Below are 23183 nucleotides of genomic sequence, written 5' to 3'. Positions count from 1 at the left end.
GCTAGTATGTATACAGTCGACATATTCATGTTGACCCTCTCAGTCAAAGGCTGAAATAAAGGTTTGTGATACATGCCTATCTAACAGCAAACTGAGTGAGGCTGCAGCAGCTTCCGTTTCTGACTGAGTGAATATTAATGTCACCAAGATATGTGGGCCTTATTAATGGACACACACACACACACACACACACACACACACACACACACACACCGGCTCCAGCTTTACTAGGCCATGTTGCCGTGGTATGTCCCTGGAATGCAGCAGTGTTGTCATGGATACCCCCAGACACATCCGCCATCCCATAAGCGGGGGGATGCTGAGCACTTCAGAGGGGCTGGCGCCGAGGTTGCCCCCCTCATCCCCCAAACCATTCTCTATCCCCTCCCCCCAAAAAGAATCCCTGTCCCTTATTCTCCTCGAAAACCGGCTCAGCCTCAAGAACAGCGCTCTGCTTGTCAGCTGGCCTGGGAGAACACAGCTGCTAACTGGTCCCAGTGTTGGGGCCTCCATTGCTCTTAACTGGAGTGGGTTGTAATGTAACTGGGACATGGAGGGAACAATAAGATACAGACAGATCACCTCGTATGCTTGTACCAGATTCAATCTTCTCTGAGAAAACTTAAAATAGATGTTGAACAGGGGAAATTAATGGTGCTTTGTGTGTGTATGGATGTGTGTGTTAGCCCTCGGGGCCATGGTTAAGCCTGTAGTTTATCCTGATCCTTTTCATTAGCCATTATCAATAATTCAACATTGCACTTGCCTTAATGGTTTAATGTGGGCAAACCCTCAATTCGCACACATCCACACTGACACGTATGGACACTCTACTTAATAGCACTCACTCTCTTGGCCTGCACCCAATGCCACAGATGTGAATATAGATGTGTAAACGTCCACCAAAAAGCTTTCCAAAGTAAATACCTATCAATCAGAATTACTTTTTTTTTGCCCGACAAGGCAGTCATAGGAACACTATTATCTCCCTACAAAAGTCTGCTTTACTGTATATCAACTAAAGGCACATCAATCTTCGAGTTGAGAAAATGAAAGGGTTAATCATTTATGATGCGTCCCCTCCCAACGGTGCTTCTTTTGCCCTCCCTTTCATATTCTGCAGTATGGCAGTGCTCAACGTCTGCGCATATGCTGAAAAAAAGGATCCTCTTTGATTGGAAGGCTAATTTGAAGTGTCAATTATTCTTATGCAAATGAGGGTACAGTTTCTCACGTCTGAAATGGGTTTGGGGCACAGATGGGTGAGCGTGTGTGTGTGTGTGTGTTTGTGTGTGTGTGTGTGTGTGTGTGTGTGTGTGTGTGTGTGTGTGTGTGTGTGTGTGCCTGCACAAATCTCCCTCCAAAAACATACAGAGCCATTCCATCCCCCCTCCAACTCTTCATCTATACCTCTTAGGGAAGAAAGCTGACGTACAAAGACAGCCGGCATAATGGGGCGAGGATATTTGCATGCACATTGTCCACGCTGAACGCCAAACAGATCATAAATTGAGAATACAATGGGTCACAACAGTAACAAAAGCGTAGGAGAGCAAGTAAGCACCCAAAACATTATACAATGGTTCTAATGTAAATAATGGGATGGTGTTGGGTAAACATGAACGCCACAAGGGCTTGGATGTATCACAGGGAGGGTTTTATTTACTACTTTTGTCATTTAAACTCTTTTCAGTAACATTCTCTTTAGCTGTTGCCATACCAGAGGTGCAAGACATAACTACTATCCAAGTGTCTGTGCAGAGAGAGAGGTACAAGAAGATCCTTAAAGAAAAAGTGAGAGAGAAGGAGGGAGAAACAGAGTGACAGACTGTGTCTCAAAGCATATGTTCGTGCGTAAGTACAGTATGTGAATGAGGGCACGCTCCTCTGTATGGTAATTAAAGCTTCGGACTTAAATCTGAATCAGGATGAGAGATTTAGGCTGACAAAGAGATACAAAGTGAGAAAGAAAAAGGAGAAAGAAAGAAAAAAGAAGCAGACAGACAGAGGACTCTACAAATAGAGTCTGTTGTCTGAACCTCTCAGCTGATGTGGTGGTAAAAAAAAGAGGGAAAAAAAGGCTTTTCAGGCCGAAAACCGGATCAAACAACCTGCTGTGGAGTCCGGTTACACCATAACAATGGCTTACATTCACTCTCAGCCTCAACACACAGGCTTTTACCTCAAAGGGTGGAGAGGGAGAGAGTAAGTCTGGTTGTGAGGGTCGGTGCATACGGATATGGAAGGGGGGGATATAGCGTTATCTTAGACGATAATGGTGTTCAACAGATTAGATGGATAACAGCCTAACATGTTTGTTTTCAACTGTCGGCTTCTGCTCTCTACTGAATTCTATGGTCAACCCTGCGGGCACTCTCAATCTTAACTTTTAGATAATGCCGGAGAAAGTGAAGTACTATGATAGGTAGCGTTGAGAGATAAAGACAACTTGTAAAGAGAGAGCAGTTGAGAAGAGATCATTGTTGATCAAGTAAAATACAGAGACGTCTTTGTTAGACATCAGTTATTGTTTGACTGATCGCATTGAACATTTTATGGACTTTTAATTGACTGGTGAATTAATGGGTTGTTTTTTTTCACACTTCCCTTCATTAGTTCATATCTTAGACTCAGGCATATTGACGAATTTTCTAAAGATATCATGTTGCCAACTACAACAGTCGTCCCTGTAAGCTTCTCTGTCCACAGCAGACATTCTGATTCATGACAGACACACAATAGACAGCTACTTTCTGCTCACCTCTTAAGACTCTGCCTCTCATGCAATGAAGAGCAGTTCTGGCAATTTGTATTTGTTTTATATTGGTTCAGTAGTTCTGGAGAAATTAGTATGCAGTCAGGGATGGAAGAGCTTGTCAAGATCAGGGGGAAATCTCTACCCACCCAGCGGGTGGATCTACATTCATGAACAAGGTTGACAAGAAAGCTGACTAGAGTAAAGACAAGGAGCAAATAAAATGGATGATGCCATGAATATTCTTTTTCATAGGAGGGCACAGAAAACACCTTGGTAGACAAGCTCTTTCTCTATCTGTCTGTCTCGTTTGTCAGTTCATCTGTCAAGACACTCACTCTCTCTTTCTCTTCTTCACACCCTCTAGACCCTCTTCTCTTTACGCAAACTATGTGTCATGCACGTCAAAATGCTAAAGCCAGTCCTTTTTGAGGGTGTTCTGCTGGACCATAGAGTGAATAAACATCCATGTCAGGGGAAAGCGATCTGGGGCCCTTCTCTCACTGAGCTCGAGCTCTCCTGGGAAACACACCGCTCATACAATGGATAGAGGAGGCCTTTTGTTGAGTCTCTGGGAGCTGTAGGGCTAGCTCTGGATCAAACAGGGCTGTGTGTACATTTCTGCATGTTTCTCTCACACACACACACACACGCACACACACACACACACACACACACACACACACACACACACACACACACACATTCACAGACGTTCCTCTTCTCCCTCGACTCAGTGTGACTAAGTTAACTTCTTCACCCTTTTGCAGTAAGACGATGAATTTGAAATAGCCACCAGGAAGGGGGAAGAGACAAAGAGGAGAATGTTGACTTAAATCAGTGTTGGACTGAATTAGACTGGTTTAGTGTCAGTCCAAAAGGGCTTTCTGTTGCACTATATACAAATCACAGTTCAAAGCCTGTGACTGGGGTCCAAGGCAGGAAAGTCCAGCGGGGAGGTATTCACTTCTTGTGGGAAGTCGATGTATGTGACACACATTACATATGCGAGGAAAATTGGTCAAATATATAATCTAATATTGGCATGAGATATTGTGGGATGGGCTGCAGAGTACAGCAACATACGACGAGACATTACAATTGTGTAAAAGTCTGCAAAAAATGTAACAAAATGTAAAAAACTTTAAAGCAGTAGGAAAGTTAGTGCACACACATTCTATATGTAGCACTATCAGTGACGTATGTTGTGTTTATTCTGTCTTAATATTGTGTACAAATGTGGTGGCAATACACACACTTGAATGCAAAACGTCCACAGTTTATCCCCTCCACCCAGAACATATTTTAATACATTTCCATTCGAGCTTCTGCCTTGCTCCTGGTCGACTGCCCCTCGTGTAGCATCTGTGGGAATTCTCCTCACCGAAATGAACTCACACCGTCTGACCCTATTCATGCCCAAGACTGCACTTTCTCTGGTACTCCCCCTTTTCCAGTCCCCCGGTTTCCCACAGACCCCCTCTTTCCTCTCCATCTCTCTCTTTGCATGCATCCTTCCCTTCTGTCTCTCAACCTTCCCAATGCCCCCCCCCTCCTCCACCCTTCTCTCTCTCTCTCTCTGCCTTGCTTTCAACTCCAATTTTGGGTACAATGAAGTTGTTCTGGCTGACAGTTTGGCCAGTAGAATAAGTGTTGTTTGAGCCTGCTGTGTGGCCCTGTAGTGGGCCCATTCTCCCCCTCGCCGGCTCAGTTACTGAGAGCATTGTTGGTAGGACACGGAAGCCATCCGTCCCCACGCTCCCACCCTGACCTAAACAATTAGCTTCAAACTGCACTTAGGCTCACCTGCGCCTCCTCTTTACATACTTTACATTTACTTTAACTACTTTAATCCTCCACATCCCATCAAATTTATAGCACTTTTACGTGACAATTTAAAGTGCATAAAGGTCTTCAAACTTCTTTTGTTCACATTCTGGTTTATGTTGTGGAGTTTTTGATGATACTATATGGTTCTCTTCCATATTGCATTTGTCATTGTGCAGTCTCTGCTACACCACAGCCAGGTTGCCCTGATTTACTCAGTTACTCCATGTCTTGTAGGACGTGTCAGAAAGAATTCTGTATTGGGGTCAGCTGGAAAGACAATGCCTGCAGCCCTCTCTCCTCTGTCGCTTTCAGTGAGCATCAACCAGCCCCCCCTCACCCTACCCCCCATGTGCCCCCTCCACTCCCTGTGTTTCTATGCCAGTTCCCTGTTTCTCTGTTCCAATGAGTTATCAAACAAGCATAAAAATTCACACTATAAATATTCCTCTTGTGTGTATCCCCTCTGACATATACACAGCCAGAAGTACACACACTCACACACAGAATCCAGGACATGAGAAAGTGGCTGAGAGAGGCCCCGATGGCGGGTGGCGGGTGGGTGGGGGGGTGGGGGGGGACCATATGTCCAGGCGTTGTATATCAGTCGGCTCGCCCTCAGCGCTCTGCCAGACCACCATAACTTAGTTTGTCTTCAGCATAAAGTTGGGTCCAAGCTTGGCTGGGTTCATTAGGAACCTATTCTCTGGAGCCAATGAAGCTCAACAGACCTCCAACAAAGGAGCTAATCACACCCACTGCTGCTTGCTCCCTCTCTCTCACTCTCTCCCTCTCTCTCCCTCACCTTCGCTCCGTCTTTAAAAACTCTATCTCCACCATTGACACAAATTCTCACTCCTTTACTAAAGAGAAACCAAAAAAGAATAATCTCAAGGTCAAATTATGGAAACTGTCTCTCAAAATTCAGACAATACAACACAATCTGTAGACTTCAGAGCATGAAGAATAAACAATCACAGCAGAATAGCGAAATTATGACAGAAAATAGCAATTGTCCAATTGTCATAAATGTCATTCTTTCGTTTCTGACAGTCCATGGAACAGAAACAAAACTGGATAATTGTGTCTCTATTGAAGAGTCACACCTGTGACTGTTAGTGCATGTGAGTGGACTAACCTGACTGACACTTTGTTGTCTCGGATGCGAGTGTTAGTGAGATGCGATGTGAAGAATGTACGCCTACCAACAACAATGTGTTTGCGCAAGCATCTGAGCGCATGTGTGTGTGCAAAAGGATGTGATGCACTGACAAAGGACAGCCCCAGGCTGCTGAATACTTGAAATGACCTTGAACCTCAGCATTCTCCATTCCCATGGCTGCAGGGACGGTGAGCATGGCTGTATGTTTGTGCGCGTGTGTTTGTTTGAGAAGAACAATAATGAGGCTTTACAAATCGCTTTTCCAGGATATAAATATTTCCCAGGAATCTATAGTGAATAATGTAGGTGGGTTTGTACGGTCAATGCAAAGTTAATGTTTCTTTCCACAAAAGTGGACATTTTAGACACTGTCTGACAAAGACATGATAGGACATATTTTTAAGTTATTGTCCTCATTGGGATATATCTTGTGTGTTTCTGCTATCTTATCACATGAGCGTGAGCTATCCACCGCCACCTCCCTGACCGCAGTGACTGTGTTTGCTCACCCTGCATCCAGCAGAAAGAGAGGCTTGCTCCATACTATGTCGCCTATTGTGCACACAGGCTACAGGAGGCTTGCATGTGGCTGATCTGGACATGACTTAAACACACAAACACTGTACACAGAGGATTTTCTCAAAGTACACACTTACAAACACAAACAGATACAAATGTTGTGTGCACACGGATGAAGAGGACTTGGTGGGTTAAGAATGGCAGTAGGGGGTAAGGATAGGGACGGGAGACCCAGCGAGGGGCGATAAAGGCCATGTCACCCAACCCTGCCTGGACACAAATGTCAGCAGCATGACTACCTGTACATGGAGACCCAGTGGTGAGGGAGCACAGGAGATAATCAAGAAGAAACAGGTAAAGAGGAAAAAAGAGACATGACAGAACAGAACAAACACAAGTTTGAGAGAAATGCGTGACAATGTAAAGAACACATTTTGAGCCCGGGTTTCAAGAAAATTGTTGAAACCAAAATGATTAATTTACAGTAAACTGAACTGACAGATGTAACACAGTGCAGAACACATGCTGTGCCTTTTTATCTTTCATGTTTTGTGTGGTTTATAAATGATTCAGAAAGGGGGAAAGAGTTATAAAAACATGACAATGACAAACTCTTTTCAGGCAACCGGTATAAAACAATTTTGTTGTTAATTTATTTGTACACTCGTGGAAAATTAATTTATTTGACTTTATTAATTAAACATTAACACCTAAGGTATTTTTTTCAAAACCTCTGCCTTCAGTCAGATCCCTCCTGCCCTACCATTCCTGCTTCCCATTCATTCGATGTTGAACATTTCAACTTTGAAAGTGGAGAGAGAACACGATGCCCTCTGCAACTTAGAAACACTGAATACATTACACGCATTTTGCACTTGAATATTCCAACAGGTAAAAACAAACACGCACGTATACAGTATACACTGAGGACAATGCAATGTTATTTTCTCTCTTTTAAAGGTCAAAACACAACTCTGCACCATTCTGTATCACTTTGAAGACCAACAAAACACTTCAATGCATGCATTCAATGTTAAAAGAGATACAATGCACTTTACAGCTACTCAACAAGAATAGAAAGTATGTGAAGATGCATTTATACATCCATGCATGAGGGAAGAAGCTCTTACATGAAGTGCAAGTGGACTGTAAGCAGGAGCCTTGTATTTCATGTACAATGTAATCAACGTGTGTCTTTTTTTATAGGTATAAACAGCACGAATGTAGTGGCATTTAATTAAAAAACTGAAAGAAAAAACAAATATGCACAAAGACACACAATTGTGTATCCAGTAAAACAGACAAAATGGTAGTGATACAAACGTAGAACCCAAAGGACTATAAAGGGGTAAAATCAGATATCATAATAGAGAAGTTTTTCCATTGTGAAATGGTGAGAAAGATATTAACTCAACGTGGTGTTGACTTAGCTCTAACTTGTGACATAAAATGTTTTTTACTTCCACATATGTCATCCACAACCTACCCACTGAACCACATTGCTTTCAAGGTTAACGTAAACACATGTGGAAAACCCCCGCACCACTTTTCTGTTTACCTAAAACCACACAACCAAATGCTATCGCTTGAACTCCAGACACAAACATCGTCGGGTCCTTGTTAATTTTGCGCTCACTTAAAGTTTAATCATGAGATTGGCTGAGTTGTCTAACGTTTACGCTTGAGAAGGAAGCTGCTCATAGAAATACACATGTGTGCATTAAATACTATGATGGTTGTTCAACTTCAATTGAAACATGTTACTGTAAGGACACTGAGGTCAGATAATCGTGTGTCTGTCTAAGTAGTATTAAAATAGGAAACACAAGGATATTAGAATATTATTTAAGACAAATATCAATCATTTTTCAAGTAGGAAAAAGCAACTACGATACTGTCAGATCAAACACATTATTTCGAGATGGCCAAATATTGGTAATGTCCAGTCGAACATAGCAACAATAGATTCCCTGAACCCAACCCAGAGGCCACCTTTTTTTCAGCATGCACTCGCTTTAAAAAAAAAAAAAGTCCTACGTCCTGACTCTAATAATATGTTTCTCTCTTTCCTTCATTTCCTTTTGTTTCTTTCTTTTCCAACCGCTACTTGGAATCACAGCAAAGTTCCTCAGTGAAAGCAGTGTGTTCTACTCATCACCGACACTTTTACAGATCCCCAGCCAGACAGTGGTGATTTGTGCCTGTGTTAAGGCAGAACTACTGCTTGCCTCTTTCACAATATAGATTGCTGCCATTATCCGGAGCTATTCCTCTAGCTAACACAAAAAAGAAGAAGGAAACATGGGGGAAAGGATGGAGGAATTTCAGCCAAACGCTGTATGAATTTCTGATGAGATTGATAGACAATTTGGCACGCAATTGTCAATGTTAGTCACAGAGACATTGTCACGTCTGACTCCTATCTTGTGGAGTCAAGTTTTAGTGGCTAGAGTGTGTTGTCAGAGGACAGTTTTCCATTGAGGAAATCTACACAACGCTTTTACTGGTATAACTGAGTCAACAGTAAAATAGGGATTCATTTTGGTTAATATATATGCTATTACATGTATGTACACATTCAAACTCACACACACATTCTAGATCGAGCCCGAACCTTTGACTGTAGCGAAACCTGACGAATTTTTCAACTAATTTGGAGTGAATGTGGCGGAAATGCAAATTCAACGCTGTCCCCTTTCGTATTGAGGAAGGAAACCAAATCCTTTGTGGCCCTGGGCATTGAGGGTGGGAAAAAACGACGAGGCGAGGGGGTTCCTTGGGCCACTCGTTTGGGCTGTGAATGAGCCAGTACCCAAGTAGGAAAGATGGTGTGCCAGTGGTCTCTCTCTGCTAATTGATTGCCTCAACTAACAAGAGCATAATGTATTCTATTGTGATCATCCTTTGCCCGTGTTCATTAAGCCAGGAAGCAGCGTGATCTTTTCTTTTCGTCTCGCTCCTGCGCCTTTTCTCTTCCCTGCTTCTCTCATCCCCCTCCCAGTCCTCTTTTTCTGCCTTGCTCCTCTTCTCTCTGCCCCTCTCTCTCTCTCTCTCTCTCTCTCTCTCTCTCTCTCTCTCTCTCTCTCTTTCTCTCTCTCTCTCTCTCTCGCTCTCTCTCTCTCTTTCTCTCTCTCTCTCTCTCTCCCACACCAGATGGGAGAGGTGATGCAAAGGTGGTATGACAGGGATGCATCCCTCGCCATCCCAAATGTAAAAACGAAGAGGAACAAAGAACAGATGGAAGGAATAGAGGAGGTGGCTGGTAGGATAATGCAGAATGGAAGTATGGATGATAGGATGAGGGGAAAAACAAGGACGAGGTCTGATGTCTAAGAAGATAGAAGGGTATGGAAACAAGAGGAAGATGGTGTGAATGCAAGTGTGAAAAAATACCCAGACCAGAAAGCAGCTCTCACCATCTCCCTCCATCGCTCCTTTTTGCCTCTACTTCTCCCTCCCACCCTATCCTCTGTTCCTGTCAGGTTCCCAATCGCTCCGACCAACACCTCTTCCTCGTGCCCATCTTCTCCCCACTTGCCCCTTTTACACCCACCTCCCTTTCCCACTTCCGCACCTCACCCTGTCTCTTGTTCGCCTCCTAATAAGAACTGGCAGGACAATAGTATCATTGTTGCCAGTGTTTGGGAACCCTGGACTGAAACAATCGCTGTTTACCCAAGCAGTGGCAGAGCCTGGACCCTCTCGTTCATTACAGCTGGGCCAAGTCTGATTAAGTCTGTTACGCAAGTGCTACAATAAGCCACTTAGCCAGCCACTACGACTCCTCCACTCTCCTCTGCCTTCTTGCTCCGTCTATATCTCTTTCTCCAACACTTCCTCCCGTCTTGTTTCTACAGTCACAACTTTATTTGGATTTTCTCACTGTGTATATCCCTGCTTCCTCTTTCTAGCATTGTCACCCCTTGATAGTGTTCAATGCCAGTGACAAGGAGAACCACATGTAGTGTAGGAGAAGTGGAAGAAAAAAAACGCAAAGAGAAAAAGATACAGAGCAAAAAACATTGAATCTGAGCTATTTTCAAAATGACCTTCATAATCTAGGACAAAGCTAATTTCTTTATTAAAAATTCCCACTAGGTTTGAACATGCTGCAGGCAGTGGCAAAATGACTGACTGCAAGAAATAGTAGAAAACTCTCTTTCCATAATGGTCTCAGATCTTAAGAATAAAACATTGTCATGGAGGTAGTGTTATCAAGCTGATGCTCGTGGCGGAGACACGGAATCAGTGGATTGAAAGCCTTTTTCACTCAACCACATCCCTCAGCTCTGTGGCTCCGAACAGAAGTATGCTACCAGCACTATGCAAAACAGCATCATGAATATGCGTAATTAGGTGGGACTGGTGTAATTTTTCTGGGTTATGGGATGTGACATTTGTGGGGCAGGAACATACATCAGCATAAGCACGACTGACAAATACATAATCCCTTTCTCTTCAATAAGGCATTTTACACTATGCAATACAAAATATATAGTTTGCCATCATACACTTAACCGCTGCCTGCAAAAAAATGCAAAAAGTAATTCAGATAAACACACAGGTACGCATGAATAGACATGCAAAAAGCTGCATGCATACGGGGACTAAAATAAATCTGTTGAACACAAATATGAACTCAAGTTCACAGTCTAATTTTTAAAAGGACAAGTAACACAACAACAGAGAGATACAGAGTACATCTGTGTTTACTATACTAAAAGCAGAGTTGCAATGTGTTTAAAATCAGGAAACACAAAAATATTAGAAGGACACATTTACTCAACGATGGAGAAAACATAAAAATAATATGGACTTGCTTTGAAAGACAAGACACAAAGACTGCTTTTGCCAAGCAACGGGGCTAAAGCATGGATGTTTAACATAATGTTCCACGAGATTAATGAGCTTTCGACATTGCTTTTGACCAGGAAACGCAGCTGATGAGAAAGTCCAAGCTAATTTCTATCCACACTTTTTTACCCACATTGCTGTTGAGAAATACCTGGATTATAAAATTTACCCCTTTTTTACAATGACATTGAATTACTAAGCATCTACAATAAAGTGTGTTTTTTTCTTTTTTTCTGCATTAGTATTGAATTTAGATGAACCTTCAAAAGAACCAAATATGTGAATACACAAATAAGGACAGGCACATAGGTACACTGACAAAAGCATCTGTTAATAATTGGATCATATTCTTAAACAACCAGACACACTCAAACAGACAGACACACACACACACACACACACACACACACACACACACACACACACACACACGCACGCACACACACACACACACATGCATACACATGCACACGTTCAACACACCTCTCTGGCTCTTCAGAGAGAGCCAATTTATAGATACTGTACTGAAACCCCCTCACCACCTCTCATCTCCCACTTTGCCGTGCCATGCCCCTTTCCCTTCCCCATTCACCCATACAGAGACAGACCCCCCCCCCCCCCACACACACACACACACACACTGCCACAATCTACCGCCCTGCCACACATACCGGAGGGGAGGACACATCCCTCATAGCACCCAGGAAATTAACTTGACATTTGATGCAGACAGAAAAAATATATTTCGGTGGGGGGGAGGAAAAACAACAAAGTGTACTAAAGCAGAGATAGCATAAACCCATCCCTTGTTCACCCTTCCCCACCCTATTCCCCCTTAAGCCCAGGGATGCATTCGAAGGGGATTTCAGCGATCTGCAATGCAGACACCACTCGGTACCCACGGAAAAATGAGCTTCATCTTTTTCCTGTCCTTCCCAGTGTATGCTGTCTGTCCCTCTTTGTTTCCATCTTTTATGATGCCGGCGCTCCATTTTCATATCCACGTCCCCTCCCTTTGAGTTTGTGTCTTTCTATTTAGGATGAAGTTGAAAGAAAATGTAGAACAGTATTGGAGGGTTACTTGACGGCGCCTGCATTTGAAAATTAAAGCACAGCACTCCTTGTGAATACAAATATAATTTAAGTTAATAGGAGTATTTATTTTTTAGAATCATTGTTGTCATGCCATTTCTTTCAATTTATCATTCATCTTCTAAAATCATACCCCTGATTTATTCAAAAATCCCTTTGCTGAGTTGTTATATTTAAACATCTTTGGAAATTCGGTGTAATCCCTCAGAAATTAACATAATTTGAGAAAATAAACAATAAACATTTGCCCACTGGTTGCAATTTTGGATCAAGCAATAACAGCAGTCATCCCTATTACTTTCACATATACATCTATTACAGTGCACCTACAATTTCATGCAAGCAGACTAGAATATAAAGTGCAGCGTGATCTTGCATATGTTTGATAAGATTAACGATAGCATCAAAGGCTGCATAACCTCGGCAAGGAGCCCAAACACCACAAGCTAGACCAGACCACAATTAATACATCATTATGCTGCTACAGTTTATACCCGTGAACACACACAGCAAGACCGCCGACCAGCTAGTGTCTGTCTCAATATCCCCTGCATTAGACATGCAGGAATGTTAACATCATTATGCACAATTGTGAATGTCTGTCTGTGCCCTCCCCCCTTTTACTCCCCTACCATATTGTGTCTGCTGCTTAGTCTGTGTGTGTGTGTGTGTGTGTGTGTGTGTGTGTGTGTGTGTGTGTGTGTGTGTGTGTGTGTGTGTGTGTGTGTGTGTGTCAGACAGCATTATTTAAATATGTGTATGTAAGTTGAACCTATAACTAATTTGTTGCCTGGCTATGAGAACCTGTAAATGCAATAATGTCAAACCATGTCAACATTAAACATCAACATTTTGTTGAGGGAAGTGATGTTACAGGAATTTGTTTGATGATAAAATACAAGCTTTGCAAAACTATTTCATATTTGTATTGTATTGCTTACTTTTGGATTCATTATATAGACTTGAATAACAATCTGTAATACATTTTGATGAAACACACTGGCATATTTAACATCACACAAACTTTTTGTACTATGAATCGTGAAAATAATCTTAAAAAATGATGATATACAATTCATAAATTAAGCAAATGTAAACGTGTAAGTACACATTGAATGTGTTTGCACTGTCTGTGCTGATGCATCAGTGATATGGTCCTAAAGCTGTGCACAGGTAACCCTAGTGTTTTAAATATTTATGCTGAGAACCAAATCCAATATTCAGGAAAATAAATACGAGGATATTTTTCTATTCTTGGTTGAAGTAAAATGAAGACTGACCCATTTCATCGTCACCTAATCCTCCCAGTTACTGAACACATTCATAAAAATGGCACATGTTTGACAGAGTTGAAGTTGTTCCTGGGCGGCGAGGAGGCAAGCAGGAGCTTGTTCATTAGCACTAGCACTAGTGATATAACACCTGCTCTGCATTTCTCTGAGGTGGTACCGTCCAAATATTTCCTCATCCCAAAGCACACGTACTGCAATGCTGTTTGCATCCATAGTATTGTATTTCCATTCAGGGTGCTTTAGAGCAGCCTCTTAAGTGAACACTATTCATTTTGTTGCATCATGAAAAACAACACAAAGCGACAGGACATATTGTTTTGGCATTTGGAGCAAAACATATCTAGTATTTATAAGCAGAGGAAACTTAAAAAACTCTTGCTCAATAGTGCAAAAATAATAATAATAATAATAGTGCAGAATAATTGTGAAACCAATGAATTTGAATATTGTCCAGCAAGGGTTGTATACAAAGTGCTTGGCATCCCTCTGCTTATACAAACTCCCCTTCTGCCACCTCGCTATTCCTTGCTGCCGGCGATTTGCATTCATCTGCATGATTTTACAATGTGCATATCCTTTGTTCTGACTGTATGATGATGCAGAAGACCCCCCCCCCCCTCCTCTCGTGCAGCGCTATTACACAGCCCGCTGAACGCTACTTGGATATTAAAATCTATATATATTTTTGTTTGAATTATAAATTCATATGGCAAGATTTCCACAAATACCAGACTCGCCCTGTAGTACACCAATGAAGATGTAGTCCCTTAGAATGAGAAAGAAGGAGTATGTTTTAGTTTTGAGGCATTTTTGCACAACTCAGGAAACGACCTCTTGTGCTATCGCTAAGAGGCATGAGCATCTGCAGTATATAACACAGAGAAGGGATTGCACCCAAGCATGAAATATGGAATTACCTGACATGTAGGGAACAAAATAAAAATGATAGATTGAGAGTAAATTATTGAAAAGAAAAAAAATACCTTTTACATATTTTAAAAAATAATATTATTTTCTTCTTCTGTTGCCTCTCCTACTTTAGTTATATTTAATCATTAGTTGCTTTTGCATTTTGTCATCACAAATGAGGAAGCCTTTGCGTTTAGCATGCTATCTTCCCTGTTTAAATTTGTTCATTTTGATGTTAGTAAATATACCTGCTGCAAAGCTTTCCTGTAGTATTAAGTCTTTCTTCTCTGTTGTTGTTTTATCTGAGACAACATGCACACACACGCTGATGCTTTAGCACTCCTTAATCATGCAGACAAATGCAGACGACTTCATTAATCGCGCGGGGCTTCCACTGATGATACACAAGCCGGCCTACAACTAAAGCGTTTATATCCACAAATGCGGGCGCCACATTATAAATACTTACCCCTGCTGGCACCGTAATAGTAAGCAGCTGCACTCTAAAATATAAATGTTGGGTGTATAATTATGAGTATAGCATAGCAAATGAGACGGTGCAATGTAAACAAACTAATAGTAAACATTCAATGTTTGCATGCTTATCATATTTTTGTATTGTCAGAGCAGTGAAAAAAGACCAATCGTCATCGGAGAAATGTTAAAATAGATACCTTGTCCTTATTTTCAGGTGGTAACCTATATTGTCAAAGTACATCTGTATCTGCAAAGATAAGAAGCTGCTCTGGTTTCCTGTTGCAGCTTTAAACCCATGACCCTGCAACATTCTGTACACAGGTAATGGCTGATGGTGGAAACGTCTACCTCTAACTAAATAATGCAAAATAAGATATAGATATAGGTTTCTCTAAAGATGATATTTTTTTTAAATGTTTGCAAAGATGTTGCGTTTTCTGTAGCTTATTAGATCATCTAGTGAAACCTATTGAAGCAGAATCAGAAAGTTTGCTTTTTGATGCTATGTAGCAAGGTGTTGAATATATAAAGCTATTGACCCAACTCTAGTGTGTAGTAAAACAATCCTGAGCCCTCAGTTAAGAACTGCCTCTTTCACAAAAGGCTAAAGGTTTTCACAGTGGCCTTTAAACACCTGATTAACACAATCAACAATAAAGCTGGTTCCACTCGATATAACCTACAATGAAAAAGCAGCATTCCTAAATGCTAAACTAAATTTATGCTGGAATACAAATATGTGTAGTGTAGATACAGAAATATATCAATGTTATAAGATATTCCATTTGAAGCAGTGCTATAGTGGCAAAAGCGTTAATTTTATACAAAAAAATGTAATTTGTGGAAACGTACTGCAGAGTTCGCTATAGGGCTCCATCTCCCTGTGGTATATTCTAGATGGCTACAGACTTGAGCACTGACTTTTCCTACACAGTGACTTGCCCTGCCCTTCTAATTGGCCCTTTTGAGCAGTCCGCCAAATGTGTGTGAGAGTATTGGGAGTAATTAGGACAAGTAACACCACCGCACACACTGAGGCCCATGGGCGCTGACATACCACCTCTTTCGTCAGCCACTTATTTTTTTCTAGCGTCACCAAGAAATAAACTTTTGAACTCTGAGAACTCTCCACTGAGAATGTGTAGAATCACCTGTGTATTTTCATTTGGCTTCATTTTTTTACACCAAGGGGTTCACTGTGTGGTATTGTCTGATCATCGAGAACATAGCAAACCAGCGTGGCAAAACCAGTGCTCCTGGATATGTTCTGCTGACAGTGGCAGTCAATCATTACAGCTAATTGTGCGCAGTGTGTAACCGACACTTCCACCACCTCAGCCTCTGTGGAGTTCACCTCGTTGTCATACAAATGAGGTCAAAGTTGAAATCAAGACAGCATTGATGATAATAAGCTGCTATAGTAGCTGCTATAGTAAAATGATAAATATTCCCTTGTCATTAGAATGAACTTAGCTCATTAAAATGTTTGTTTCTCTTTAATAACATAAAACATCATTTAATAATGGCTGGAGGTCTAATTGATAGAGGACCTTGTCTAAATCACTTCCTGGTTGATGCTACTCTTTGAGAGAGAGAGAAAGAGAGAGAGAAAGAGAGAGAGAGAGTGTGTGTGTGTGTGTGTGTGTGTGTGTGTGTGTGTGTGTGTGTGTGTGTGTGTGTGTGTGTGTGTGTTTTGTTGTTGCAATGATGAACAGTGAACAGTAACCTCGGTTTCCCCCGTGCTTTTTGTCTTTGGTATGGATCACAGGGCAAAGAATGGGTCATGGGATTTGATATTGCTCACATTGCCTGAGCTCCCTGTTATTCTGTTTACAGTGTCCTCTGGACCACTACTAACATCTATGCCTTTCTCCAACTCACACATGGGCTAACTTTGCTGCAGGCAAATAGACACACGTTAACACAGACTCACACAAAAGCAAAGATAGGAACAAGGGGGGCAACCAAACCCCTGCCAACAAAAATGTTGCTGTTTTTGACGATTTCAATATTGTATTTAAATTTGTCAGATAATTATCAAAATCATTTGTCTAGTAAATAATTCAGAGCTAAGTGATTTGTAAATTTAAAAAAGCAACAACGATTATGTTGCCATGCTTGCAGCACATTCTTAGAGTTTCATTGGGGAAAAAAAATGATACAAACAAAACACTTAATGTTGAGTCGACACATTTAGATGATAGAGGCTAATACGGCACAAACATATTTTGGTTTATTAACTCAAGCTCACCTCATGTGGGTCCAATGGACAGAAAAATCCAAGAGATCTGTCCTTGACCTGTACTTCCTGCTGTCTGCAGTTCTCCACCGCTCTCCATCTCCATCACTGCAGCAATAAAAGCACACACAGGCAAGGAGTGAATACGTTTACTTACACTTGACCTTTACATGTTGCGAAATTCTACTTGAGCTAATCACAATTAACGTGTTTACACACAAAAAAAGGAAAAGAAACCAAAAGCACAGTTATCAAAGAAGGAAACAGAGGTAGCATTTATCATTGCTAAGTTGACTTGCAGGCATTCAAATTGGCAATAACTTTGTGCAAATGTCTTCTCAAGTCAAACTGAAACTGAGTACCTTTTTATGGCACAGGAGCATCTGCTTTGCAAATCCGAAGGTCTTTGGAGTTATGTTTTTTCATACTTTAAAATATCAATGTGAAACTTTGCTGAGGTGTTAAAATAGAGGTCAAAAGTTGTATTATTGATGCATAGTCATAGATAGTTTACTTAATAATGTCATATTAAAACTGAGATCATTTCAGTATACGTCTTTCAGGCTCATTCGGACGTATCGCATTAACAACGATTCATGCAAACGGGAAATTCCATAAAACTTCCTCATTTGTGAAAAATAAGTTTCTTCGTTTACTTGAGGTGTATTTTTGCGGTCATTGGTATGCTAAATCGATTTCACTGCTTATTAATACATTATAATATGGGTAACATACTGATCAGTTGTTTTCCATAAAGTGCTAATGCTTGTAATCATCAAACGATTAAAACTTTCCCAATTTAAAGAGTCCTCCATCTATTTTATTATTGTAGTAAGAAGACTATAGGATCATATGGCTGACTTAACTTGTTTCGTTTCTGGTTCAAAATATGTATTTCTTCTATCGTTTACTGATGGACTACAGCCATGCATAGCCTGTAGCCAACTTCTGAACAATCTGTGTGTTAGCTTTGTTTATTCGCTCCGAGCCAGTTGATGAAAATGCACCTTTTTAACATTTCTTTTTCTTTCTGACATTTCAAAAGTTTGTAAAATTAGCTTAAAAGTTGAATGGAGACACGGATAGTGCCGTGATCAAGGTCAAAAATGAAATGGAAAAGTCCATTTGAGCTCAAAAGTAATTATTTTAGATTGTAACAGCAGTTTGAGACAAACGTGTTGATCTCACACAGTAACATGGCAATGACCTTGAATGCATCCTTAAAAAATTGAGGGTTAAAGTCTTTCTATTGGTTGTTGTGCATTAATCCTGTTATTACTACTGACACTATCCTCATGTGAAAATAGCTTTCAAAAACTAGTCGGATGTCAAAAATACTGGTGTTGAACAAGAATCACGAAAGAAAGTTTGCTTTTTATATTATATTAAGCAGTTAATTTTATCCTTTGATTTTCACATGGTGGCTATTATGACTGATGATATATCATACACACACACACACACACACATACACACACACACACACATACACACACACACACACATACACACACACACACACACACACACACACACACACACACACACACACCTACACACACACTCACTCACACACATACACACTGTACATATTTTTTTTTCTTCTGGATTTCATTTCTCCTGTGTTTCTAAATAATTGTGAGGCTCTTCTGGCATGTCAATATCGAACTGACAGATGCCACCTTTTATTAGAGCTCCATATCAAAGCGCACACTCTCTCACACACACACATACATACATAACCAAACACTTGCACACACTCACTGTCACAATGCTGCATGTCAACATAAATAATACAACCACAAAAGAATCTTATGATTAAGGTATTTTTCCCATTTTATTCATGATTTTGATCCATCCTTCAAACTAAAAAAAATGCATTAAATCCATACAAGTAGTTGGAACAACAGACAATCATAATCGTTCAATTCAATTAACACTTTAGAAATGGAAAGAACCAATAAAAACTATGAGGATATATGTATGCAGGGCATATTCTCATACTCCCATTGCAATGATCTATGCTGTTCAGAGTATGTTATGCAGTTGTGTGACAAACCAGTGTGGTGTGCGTGTGTGTGTGTGTGTGTGTGTGTGTGTGTGTGTGTGTGTGTGTGTGTGTGTGTGTGTGTGTGTGTGTGTGTGCATTTCTAGCCCTACGGCAGGGTTTAGGGTAACTACACAGCTCTCCCCCTGCACCTTCACCCCGTTCCCTTTGCGGCTTGTGTGGCTTGTCTCATCCCATCTCCCTCCTGCTCCTCTATCTCCCTCCTCCGCTCGGCTCCCCCTCTCCTCACCACTACTCTGCTTCTAGCCTACATGTGTGTGCAGTGTGGGTGGATGGGGGGGGGGGTGCTATGCTGGCCACGACGGTGCCAAGAATCGGCCTCTGCTTTTTCTAGATGCAGAGGATTCTAAATATGATGTAAATTGCGTATGTATACATATGACACACAATCAGGAATCATAGGAGGAACATATACCTACAGTGACGGAAATATATATGCTGAGTGAGATGCACTGATTTGAAACACAGTGTAAGAAATGTAAAAATGAGAGAACAACATCTCCCTGAAGAGTGTAGTGATGCAGAACTGACTATGCCTTTCTTAAACTGTGTGACTCCTCACCAATTGCACCTACATATATGACAAAAAGAAGTAGTCAAAGAGCAAAAGCACTTCCTTCACGAGAGGTGTGTCTACTCTCCACCTCTGTGGCTTTCAGTGTTTCATTATCCAAAGTCTAGGTCTGCTTTGCCACCCAGCTCCCCCATGCTGCCTGTCTCATTTCCTCCCGGTAACAATCCATTAGGCAACGCCAGGCTCAAACACGCAGTCGCTTAATTATTCTCACTTCTTTGGCAGCACGACGGGGCGTACCACTCATCAGAGGAAACAGGGGAACAGGCGCAGCTGATATTTTATATATACTTTATGCATGTGAAAAGAGGCAACAGGCTTACTATAACAAATCAAATAAACACAATATCCACGTACATAATTCTAGTATAGGAACATGATCACTTCCAGATGAATACACACACACACACACACGTCCACACAAACACACACACACACACACACACACACACACACACACACACACACACACACACACACACACACACAGCATGTGTCTCTAGAAACAAATTGAAACATCAATGAACCATTCTAATCAAAACTGTAATTGCAGTCCACTTTCCATAACATATTTCTGGTTAATCGTATGTGTGTGTGTGTGTGTGTGTGTGTGTGTGTGTGTGTGTGTGTGTGTGTGTGTGTGTGTGTGTGTGTGTGTGTGTGTGTGTGTGTGTGTGTCAATGCCCAAAAAAACAGGTATTAGTGGTGGCATAATTCATCTTGGATAATTTCCTGCACATTCTTCCTCATGCTATGCCTCAGGAGCACTTCAGGATGAAAGAGAATGCTAATGCTGTGTCTGTATCTCGCTGAACAATGTGTATTTGTGGGTTTTACGTATGTGTGTGTGTGTGTGTGTGTGTGTGTGTGTGTGTGTGTGTGTGTGTGTGTGTGTGTGTGTGTGTGTGTGTGTGTGTGTGTTGATTGTGTGTGCTGCCTCACTAAGCACAGTTATGATAATTAACAGATAGCAGAGGTCATCCACAATGTGTGTATGTGACAGTGATAGTGAGTAAGACAGAAAAATGATAGGTGGAACATAGAGCGCTGACTTCTTTCTCTGCTCTAAAGCATTTGTTGAAGTAGATTCTAAGTGTAACAGAAGAATTACTTTCACAAAGACGCACATGCATTTGTGATACATGCAATATGTTGACTTTTATTCTAATGGTGAGTGACACTTTAAAGTGGCAAGCTCTGGTTGAAGATTATGGCAATTATGAACTGCTTAATACCTTAAATAAACATAATAATCGGTAACATGAAATATTTGAATCTTTGAATAGGTGATTTTTTTGAATAAATGATCTGTGTTGCGATGATTCCTCAAATTGACCTCAATGAAAGACAACCTACCAATTGCTTCTTGTGCAGAAAATGCAGAGCAATTGTTAACTGATATTCTTAAATACGACCAAAGACCGGTTCAGTTTGGGTGGTGCTCGTATTAGCATGCCATGCATTAGAAAGCTAAACGCTGGCTGATCTCGTAGGTGACAGTAATCGAGGGAATTAATACATGCAAATGAAACGCTCAGCATGCAGAGCGGCCGATGACAGTAATTGAATAATCGACTTTCAGAGCGCTGCGTTCCTCTCCATATACCACACAGAAATTTGTATGCGTTAATGTGTATGCGTGCGTGTGTCTATGCCAGCGGACATTTTAGGTCTACCCTCCTCACACTCTCACTCCTGCCAAACGCCTTAAGATGGTGGCACCTTGAGGCAGAGAGAGACACTCATAGAGAAGCCAACCTCCTCCTCCTTTTCCCCCTTCCTCCACCTCGGGTCTTCACGACAACACAGGACAGGCTCCCCTTCCTAACCCTTAGCCTCCCTAATAAATATTTAATTCACCCCTCTCTAATAAGGATATTAGGCGAGTACACCCCAGCCCTGGCGTATATGGATGAGTCCTTTCTCATCAAATTTACATAAAAGAGCCAGATGCTAATGCGAGCATAGCACCGACTGCTCACTATTCTATATGCACTGGTATGGCTTCCTAGTACGAGAGCCCATATAATTTAATTGCCGAACAGCATATATTTTTCAAATGGTTCCCCATATTCAAATCACATCTGGGCCTCAATACCATATGCTTTACAGAGAGTGCGAAGACGGGCATATTTTAATTATAGCGGCAGCACGACTACAGTACTTATGCTTATTTAATGTTTTCCGAAGCCCCTCCTCTTCTATGAAATAAAAATACTGACGTGGTTATGCATAATATGAAAAGAAAAATCTGGATTTTGAGACATTGAGTACAGGTACGTTGGGTTTTACGGTCAGGGCTTATTGAAACATGAATTGTCATTTTAACAATAAGAGCCAATTAAGGTCTTGAAACTAGGAGTTTACTGAAGCAAAATTACACAAATACAGTGAAAGACAATTAGCACGATCATTAAGAGAAAGGTACCTTGATCCTGAGAGTTTGTGGACGTACATAAGAAAAAACAACATGCAGACTACTTACAGAGTATAACATATTTCACGATGAGACTGAGCACCCCGATGTTTGTAATTAATAGAGGATGAATAATGCAGTGACACGAAATATATTATTTACTCCCTTTTATCTTCAAGGAAAATTCAAAGCATATTTCAGATGCAATTATACTAATTTATTTATAGTGCATAGTATTTGAATAATCAAAAGCCAACGGAGCACAGATATCCTAGAAGACAGGCTGATAGCCGGCGTTAGTGCAAAAATAGCATTTATACACACGGCCTTATTGTGCATGACTGCTGCCGCACCATTGCTATCTAATAGGGAAGCAACGTGCAAGTATAATGTTGTTAGCATTATTTTCTTTGGCAATATATCTACAACGTGTAAAACATGGCATTTGCGTCAGATTCTGTATGTTAGGCAACATTTGCGGTTACATTTTGTATAACAATAAAGGTAATACAAAATAAATGTTGGCATCATATGACTTTAAGCAACAAAATTCAAGCAACAATGCCAAAATATATTTTTGGATACATTTATATTTTGTAATGTGTTTACACTTAAAAGAAACACAGAGACAAGATAACCATGTTATCTTAATAATGTCTAAAGATGATTACAAACAAATAAAAGGAAGAGTTAAAAAATAATAAAAAAGGACAGTTATTATCCTCAAAAATCTAAACAGAACTTCAGGATGGTTGAACTCATATTAAAATCTATTTTTCTATTATTTGATCTCACTTCTTGACTAAGATATTAGCAGTATCCTTTTTCTTGAACCTTCACTTATAACTGTGAGCTTAATGTACAATTAAAGGAATAAATAAAAGCTAAGTATTTTAAATAGGCTGACCATATTTCTAATAATCATAGTTATTGTCATATTCCTTAGTTTCAGAGCATCTGTGTCATGAAAGTGGTGTTTCACTGACACATTTTCTTGGA

General features: G+C 40.8%; 1 long non-coding RNA gene across 1 annotated transcript in view; it reads right to left on the bottom strand.

Moving 5' to 3' along the window:
- The window catches only part of LOC137778931 (uncharacterized), a 36577-nt gene that overhangs the window by 4533 nt on the left and 8861 nt on the right, over nucleotides 1–23183 (bottom strand). The window contains exon 2 of the long non-coding RNA XR_011077029.1: nucleotides 17139–17234. This is a non-coding gene — a long non-coding RNA (uncharacterized lncRNA). The remainder of the gene's footprint in view (nucleotides 1–17138; nucleotides 17235–23183) is intronic.

The sequence above is a fragment of the Clinocottus analis genome, unplaced genomic scaffold (genome assembly GCF_023055335.1).
Source record: "Clinocottus analis isolate CAN_PGR_092001 unplaced genomic scaffold, fCliAna1.0.p SCAF_7, whole genome shotgun sequence".
NCBI lineage: Eukaryota > Metazoa > Chordata > Actinopteri > Perciformes > Cottidae > Clinocottus > Clinocottus analis.
The sequence above is the reverse complement of the archived record's forward strand: the minus strand, read 5'-3'. Positions and strand labels throughout refer to the sequence as shown.